The following is an 8288-nucleotide window of genomic DNA, read 5'->3' on the forward strand; positions in this document are numbered from 1 at the left end:
AAGTATTCTGTGGCATAATGCTTGTAAGCACATATTGTGCATTTTAGAGAAACTAAATGCATTTTAGAAAAACAGGTAAAATATGAAAATAGTTAATGAGCAAAATAAAATGATAATGAGTACCATGTGTTAGTCACTAAGCTATGTCTCTTTGAAACTCTATGGACAGAGGAGCTGGGAATTCTCCAGGCAAAACTACTGGAGTAAGTTGCCATTCCCTTCTCCAGGGAATCTTCCCAACCCAGGGAATGAACCTGAGTCTCCTGCATTGCAGACAGATTCTTTACCAACTGAGCCACCATGGAAACATGACAGGTTGTTTAATAGATGCAAAAGAGATGTAGTTTAACAGAGACAATTTTTAATGAGAAAGGAATGAAAGCATTGTGGAGAAAGTGACTTTTTGCTGGGGACCTGAAATGTTGCTAAGCCCTAGAAGCGATGAAGAAGGAAGAGAGAGATCAGGGAGATGAAACAACAGACACACACGTATGCAACCACACGCACACACAAACCGGCCTCTGTGTGCTAAGTAGAGCAAATATTCAGGGACCTGCAGATAGATTTTCTTTGGAATTGAGTAACTGGTAGAAATCTGCTATCTATTCCCTTAACTGTATCCATGATCAGTTGCAGTGAGATCCTGTGAGCTGTTCAAAGTCACTGTCTACATGAGGTAAGGCAGAGTTGGAGTGTCACTCACATATCCCAGTTCTAAACCATTAATCTTTCTACACTTTTCATCAAAGTGCTCGAAAATTAGTTGGAGAGCATTCCCACTAATTGTAGTAAAAATGGAAAGGTATAGTTCATTGAGTCTTAATTCCATGAAAAGGTTGGTCATTTTTACCGATCTTTCATGTGGAGACAAAGGCGATTTTGAATAGCCGACAGTTTTGAATTTGTGTGTGTGTTTGGAGCTGCCTTTGTTTTGCTTTCCTTTTCTGACTTTAAAAATGAAATTTTCATTTTCCTAAGTAGTATTTGACATTTTAATTTCTAATGGGTATTTTATTATTTAAATTTGCGTTCAAGTAGAAAAACACATCAACCAGTTTTAAATAATTTATTGAATCTCTCTCATAGGATATTTTATGCTGTGGTGCCTGAAGACAAAATCTCAGAAGATTAACACCACAGACGCTTAGTTCTTCCTGTAAATCAGTGGGAAGCTCTGGAAGCAGATTTATTCTACTTAGTGGCTTGATATCCCAGCTACCTCAATGTATTATACTTCCATTTGTTACCTGCAAAGAAGAAGACAAGGATCGGACAACTCTTAAATGTTTCTATCCTGAAATGAGGCACATTACTTGCCCTCACTTTTCACTGATCTAAGAAAATCTCAAGTGACCTCAGCTTACTTCAAGGGGTCACATGCCTAAAAGGAAAGGATACAGGTAAGATGGTAATGATGCCTACCACTTATGAGATGTTTCTAATTTTTATTTATAAACCTATTTAAATTATTCTAATCCCTCTTCATCAAATTACACAGATGTGTGATAGCAGTGATCAGGTACCCAGGACATCATAAAAGTTAATTTCTATTTTCCTTCCCAGTTTGCAATTTTTACATACAGAAGTTTTCCACTTCTATCAAGTTTTTTTTTTTTTTTCTAAGATTTCTTTACAGGATATTTTTACAATTATGTCATTTCATAAATGATTTACCAATTTTAGTGAATTTAAAATTATAAAAAATCATGTAGATACATTGTTCATAAACTTTTTATGTGGTAGATTCAAGTTTTGAGACACTTGAAGTGAAATAAAGTCACTCAGTTGTGTCCAACTCTTTGCGACCCCCTGGACTGTAGCCTACAAGGCTCCTCTGTCCATGGAATTTTCCAGGTAAGAGTACTGGAGTGGGTTGCCATGAAACTTAGTATATATTATATGTCCTACAAGGGCACCCTTATATTAACATTGATTTATCATAGTCTGAAAGATTTCTCCATAAGTACCAGGAGACCCAAACCAGGTTGCTTTAATATCTGTTAGGAATTTTATTAGTTTTTGACCTATGCAAAAAAGACAGTTTTCATAATCCTCAAAATTACTTACTAGTCAAAATGCATATTTCCCTCCCCACCACCAAATCCTGGGTCATATACTGCACCAATATTTACATGGAAACAATTTTTTCTTTGTTGAGATTAAAATAAAGCTAACACCACACTAGATAATACACATGTTCATTGTGCCAGAAATAAAAACTTCAAAAGAACCACAGTTACATAAAAAATCATGCATTTTTTAGAAGAGGATCACTTACAACCTAGGAAAACTTAACATTGTGGAAACTGTGGACTAAATGACTTTGAAAGTGTTGCTTTCTCCTCCAATGTATTAACACTTCTTCCTTTTTTTCACTGTTAAATTATACCCATATTTTTTTCTATAACCCACTTCTAAATGAAATTCATGTAAATAATAGCACTCATTTTTAACTTAGTTATTTTGCTGAAGCAATTTAAGTAATATATTTGTTTACTAATGTTTGAATATTATGGGCATGGGTTACTTAAAAATGTACAAATTAATATGGTTTTCTTTTCAAAAGTGAAACTGAAATGAAAATCATATCAATATCTTTACCAAAATGTTACTTCATGCTCTAGAAATTTGTGAATTGTTTTTATACCATTTAAATGACCAGTGTCTTTGAGTTGGAAGGAAAGCAATATTAAAAGAAACAAAAAGGGTATTCTGCATGACACTAAATATTCACTTAGACAAATAGCTCTTTCAACTATTTTCAGCAGAAATATATTAGGAGGGCCTCAGTAAGATACTAAAATTCTGTACTAAATTCAACCTTTTACTATAGTCTTGCTTCCAAGGACATTATAGATTTAACAATTCTTTCTACAACCTAGAAATCTAACACTATATTTCCACTTCTATCGATTTCTCCTTGTACCAAACTTAAAAAAAAAAATCTATCAGATATTCAAAAGGTAGGGATTTTTATTCTTATAATTAACATCTCATCCTGTTCAACCAGCAGCATATCTACAGACCAGATAGATGGTCTGTTCAGATGTTATCTGAACTGTTTCCACTTCATCCAGCATAAACAGGATTCTTTGCTTTTTCTTATATCTTTTTTTTTCTCTTTTTTTCCATTTATATTTATTAGTTGGAGGCTAATTACTTTACAATATTGTAGTGGTTTTTGTCATACATTGACATGAATCAACCATGGATTTACATGTATTCCCCATTCTTATCCCCCCTCCCACCTCCCTCTCTACCCGATCCCTCTGGGTCTTCCCAGTGCACCAGGCCCGAGCACTTGTCTCATGCATCCAACCTGGGCTGGTGATCTGTTTCATCCTAGATAATATACAGGTTTTGATGCTGTTGTCTCGAAACATCCCACCCTTGCCTTCTCCCACAGCGTCCTAAAGTCTGTTCCGTACATCTGTGTCTCTTTTTCTGTTTTGCATATAGGGTTATCATTACCATCTTTCTAAATTCCATATATATGTGTTAGTATACTGTAATGGTCTTTATGTTCCTGGCTTACTTCACTCTGTATAATGGGCTCCAGTATAATAGCCAGGACATGGAAGCAACCTAGATGCCCATCAGCAGACAAATGGATAAGGAAGCTGTGGTACATATACACCATGGAATATTACTCAGCCATTGAAAAGAATTCATTTTTCTTATATCTTAACCTCGGGCCTCTTTACTTTATTCAAGAAGATATACAGGTCGAATGCTTATATTCTGACTAAAGATGTTTCACAACTGTTTTATCTGCTTGAATACTTCATCATTAAATCAACAGACATACTAGATGTGTGTGTGTGTGGGGGGGTGGAATGGGAGTGGGGATTAAATAGGAAGAACAATCTCAACTCCCCCCAAAATTTGAAAAATACTCTAAGAGATCAAAGTAAATCCGTCTATCACAAGAAATGCTACCTTTGAATATATTTTAAAGGCTGATTTTCAGCAATCAAAACCAGCAATGTTTCTTAGAACTTTGATATTCTCATGTGACTTTACATTTGCTTTAAGCTTCCTACTTTAAGATTTCTTTTAAATCCTCCTAAAATTTTCAGTGAGATTAAGTTTTACCAAGAATAGAGTTTGAGAGAGACAAATTTATTTTTTGGTGCAGGAGATACTTGAAAAAATTGAGAAAAATAATAGGATGTTAGAAATGTCAATAATAACTAACAAATTAAAAAAAAATTCTGTTTACAATTTTATACCAATTTATACCTACTTGTTTGAAGTAGCATTGTACTAACCTGAAATCTCTATTGCTTATACTTTCATGAATCTCCTTCACAAACATAATTTTGGCCCAAAATGATTTATCTTCTGAAGACTCTCCTAAACTGTAGCAAATTATTATATTGGTTTAGAGTAATTTTACTGATGTATCATTCACAGAAAAGGATATATTATATACAATAATTTACCTTCATGTGACACATCAGAATATCATATTAAAAAAACACCTCAAATACATAGAAAATTACAATATTTTAGCATTTTTCTACTAGGACATTAAATTCATAAAGGAAAATAACCTTAAATCACTAATGTCAAAGTGACCTTAGTGGCATTTTATGGTTTTTTACATTTATTTTAGTGTATTAAAAGGCAGAAATTGCAATGTTATATTCTTTTTAGAACTATTATATATAATTTGAAAACAAGATAGGATAAGAAAAGTTGTTCCAAGCCCTGTGCCATATCAGAAAAGATTATATGTTTATTATATTAAATACAATAGCAAGAGATTCAGCATAAATATAGCCACGCTATATTCATCTTTGTCTTGTTCCTGTGGTTTCTTTATTATATGCCTGACATGGTTATTTTGGGAGTTTTGCTTTGAATAATCTTTTTTATTATTTGTAGTTCCCTGCATTTCCTTAACTTTTAGGTTTACTTGTTTCACCCTCAAAAGTACAGGGAACTTCTTCAGTCATTGCTTTTCTATTTTTTCTTTTCTTTTTTTTTCTAACACTGTATTGTCTTTGTTTTTTTTTGTTTTTTTTTTTTTTTTTTGAGACTCTGATAGCACAAATGCTAATACTTTGTTACTGCCCTAAAGGTGTCTGATGGCCTATTAATCTTTTATTTTTCCCATTACTTTTTCTTTCTTTATTCAGTTATTCAATTTCTACAAATCTATGTTCAAAGTTTACTGACATTTTACTTTGTCATCCTCATTCTGAATTGAGCCCACCCAGTGAAATTTATTTATTTCATTTTTCATTTGTGAAATTTCAATTTGATTCATCTTTAATAACTTTTATTTATTTGCTGAGATTTTTCCATTAGTTTCAGTAGTGTTTGTTACTATTTGAACATTTTTAATAGCTGCTATAAATTCTCTGTTAGATAAACCCAGCATCTCAACATTGATATCTATTGATTGGATTTTCTCATACATGTTGAGATTTTTCTTATCCTACCTATATTAATTGCACATTGTAATCTGGTCTTTTAAAATACTATGTGTGAGATGCTGATCTTACTTAAATCCTGTTGAGAATATTGGTATTTTATTTGTTTTAGCAAGTAGTTGATCTGGTCATTTCTGTCAGTTCCAACCTGCCTTCTGGGGTTATGTTTTCAATGTTTCTTCAGTTTCTAATGTTTTCTTGTACTCTTCGCATCTGGATGTGTTCTGCCAGTGGCCAAGCTGGGAGATGAGTGGTGCTCTGTTATTTCAATTCTTTCTGTCGGTATGCTGAATAGCACCAGATCACATCTTGTGCAGCCCAGGGGTGAGTCCAGAAACTTGTTAAAGGTCACTTTTCTGATCTTTTCTGCCATCTCCCCTGTACATTCTAATTGTCTAGGCTCCCTTTTAATTCCTTTTGCAAAGAAACTGGGGGCAGTTACTGTGCTTTGCAGTTGGCAATTGCACTCACATCTAGGATCAAGCAGCGAAGAGACAAAATGGAAAAACAGCCACAGGTTTTGGCCAAACCCTCTTGGAATAATAGTTCTTGCAAAAGGAAAATCTACCCCTCCCCCCAAAAAAAAATAAAATAGGAAAATTCCCTTCCTTCAGAGTTATTGCCAGCTACAGTTACCATCAGCTACCTCTACCACCATGAAATTATTTAGGAGCTAGGGTGCACACTAAGGAAGAAGCCAAAAACAGAAACATGGGAACAAGGGTTACTCTAAGCATTAGGAATCTCCTTCTCCACTTTGAGTTGGACTAGAATATTTCCCCTGTCACTCTGTATCCACCTCAGTGCCCAGTTCTCACACAATGTGCCCAGACTTTGGACACCAGAGGGAAAATAATGCCACCAGAGGGGGAAAAACTCACTGTTATTTTGGTGTAGAAGTGTGGACTTCTACCCATTCTGTGAGCTGTCAGAAAGCTGCATACTTTCTTGTAGAGGCTTTGTAGCTATCGCTGTTTTTGTTCAGTCACTCAGTCATGTCCGACTCTTTGTGACCTCATGGGCTGCAGAACGCCAGGCTTCCCTGCCCTTTACTACCTCCTAAGGGTTTCCCAAACTCATGTCCGTTGAGTCAGTGATGTCATCTAACCATACTCTGTAGCCCCTGCTACTCCTGTCTTCAACTTTCCCAGCATCAGGGTCTTCTCCAATGAGCCAGCTCTTCACATCAGGTGGCCCATATTGGAACTTCAGGTTCAGGATCAGTCCTTCCAGTGAGTATCCAACATTGACTGGTTTAGTCACTTTGCTGTCCAAGGGACTCCCAAGAGTCTTCTCTAGCACCACACTTCGAATGCATCACTTCTTCTCTGCTCAATCTTCTTTACGATCCAACTCTCACATCCATACATACATGACTACAGGAAAAAACCATAGCTTTGATTAGAGGGACCTTTGTCAGTAAAGTGATGTCTCCACTTTTTAATACACTAAGTTTGTTATAGCTTTTCTTCCAAGGAGCAAGCCTCCTTTAATTTCATGGCTGCGGTCACCATCCACAGTGATTTTGGAGCCCAAGAAAATGAAGTCTATCACTTTCTGTTTTTATCCCTGTCTATTTGCCAAGTGGTGGGATCAGATGCCATGATCCTAGTTGTTTAAATGTTGAGTTTTAAGTCAGCTTTTTCACTCTCCTCTTTCACCTTCATCAAGAGGCTCTTTAGTTCATCTTTGCTTTCTGCCATGAGGGCGGTGTCATCTGCATGCTTGTGTGCATGCTCACTTGCTTCAGTCATGTCTCGAATTTTTGTGACCCCCATGGACTGTAGCCTACCAGCCTCCTCTGTCCATGGGATTCTCCAAGCAAGAGTACTGGAATGGGTTGCCATGCCCTCCTCCAGGGTGTCTTCCTGACCTAGGGATCAAATCTGCAACTCTGGGGACTCCTGGATTGCGAGTGGATTCTTTAACCACTTAGCCACCTGTGAAGTCTATCATTTGCATGCCTGCAGTTATTGACATTTATCCCAGCAATTTTGATTCCAGCTTGTGACTCATTCAGTCTGGCATCTTGCATAATGTACTCTACATGTAAGTTAAAAAAGTGGGGTGACCATATACAGCCTTGGCATACTCCTTTCCAAATTTTGACCCAGTCCATTGTTCATGTCCAGTTTCAGCTGTTGTTTCTTGACCTGTATAAAGTTTTCTCAGGAGGTGGTCTGATATTTCCAGACTGTGTGATCCATACAGTCAAAGGTTCTAGCATAGTCAGTGAAGAAGACGTAGGTATTTTTCTGGAATGCCCATGTTTTTTTCTATGATCCAAGGGCTGTTGACAATTTGATTTCTGGTTTCTCTGCCTTTTCTAAATCCAGCTTGTACATCTGCAAATTCTCAGTTCATGTACTGTTGAAGCCTAGCTTGAAGGATTTTGAGCTTGACCTTACTAGCATGTGAAATTAGTGTAATTGTGTGTAGTTTGAACATTATTTGGCATTGCAATCTTTGAGACTGAAATGAAAACTGACCTTTTCCAGTCTTGTGGACACTGTGTTTTATGCATTTGCTATGTTTTTCCAAATTTGTAGCTCTATTCAGTGGGAAAGACAAGGTGAAATATGCTTTTTCCTGTTCCCCAGGACCACAGATGGTTTCTTTTCATTTTCTTGAGGACAGTGTCTCTATCTTAATTTTTATATTCCTTAAAAGTAACTAAAATTCATTTCTGTTGTTTTGAAATCTTGGGAATTTACAAGATTTCTCAAAAGATATTGAAAATAATTTTGACCCTTTAGAATAGAATTCCTATTATTTGTGATAATCTGCTCATTTAAAACAATTTTCATGGTTTGTTTTTCATAATATGGTTGCACATCAACAATTTTT

General features: G+C 35.8%; 1 long non-coding RNA gene across 1 annotated transcript; it reads right to left on the minus strand.

The window, feature by feature from the left end:
- Nucleotides 1-1051: 1051 nt before the first annotated feature.
- Nucleotides 1052-6405, minus strand: LOC110137808 (uncharacterized). Its single transcript, XR_002314034.2, has 2 exons — nt 6323-6405; nt 1052-1247 (listed from the first exon to the last, which is right to left on the minus strand). It is a non-coding gene; the product is annotated as an uncharacterized lncRNA (long non-coding RNA).
- Between the last annotated feature and the right edge of the window lie 1883 nt (nt 6406-8288).

This window comes from Odocoileus virginianus, chromosome 19 (genome assembly GCF_023699985.2).
Source record: "Odocoileus virginianus isolate 20LAN1187 ecotype Illinois chromosome 19, Ovbor_1.2, whole genome shotgun sequence".
In the NCBI taxonomy this organism is placed as follows: domain Eukaryota; kingdom Metazoa; phylum Chordata; class Mammalia; order Artiodactyla; family Cervidae; genus Odocoileus; species Odocoileus virginianus.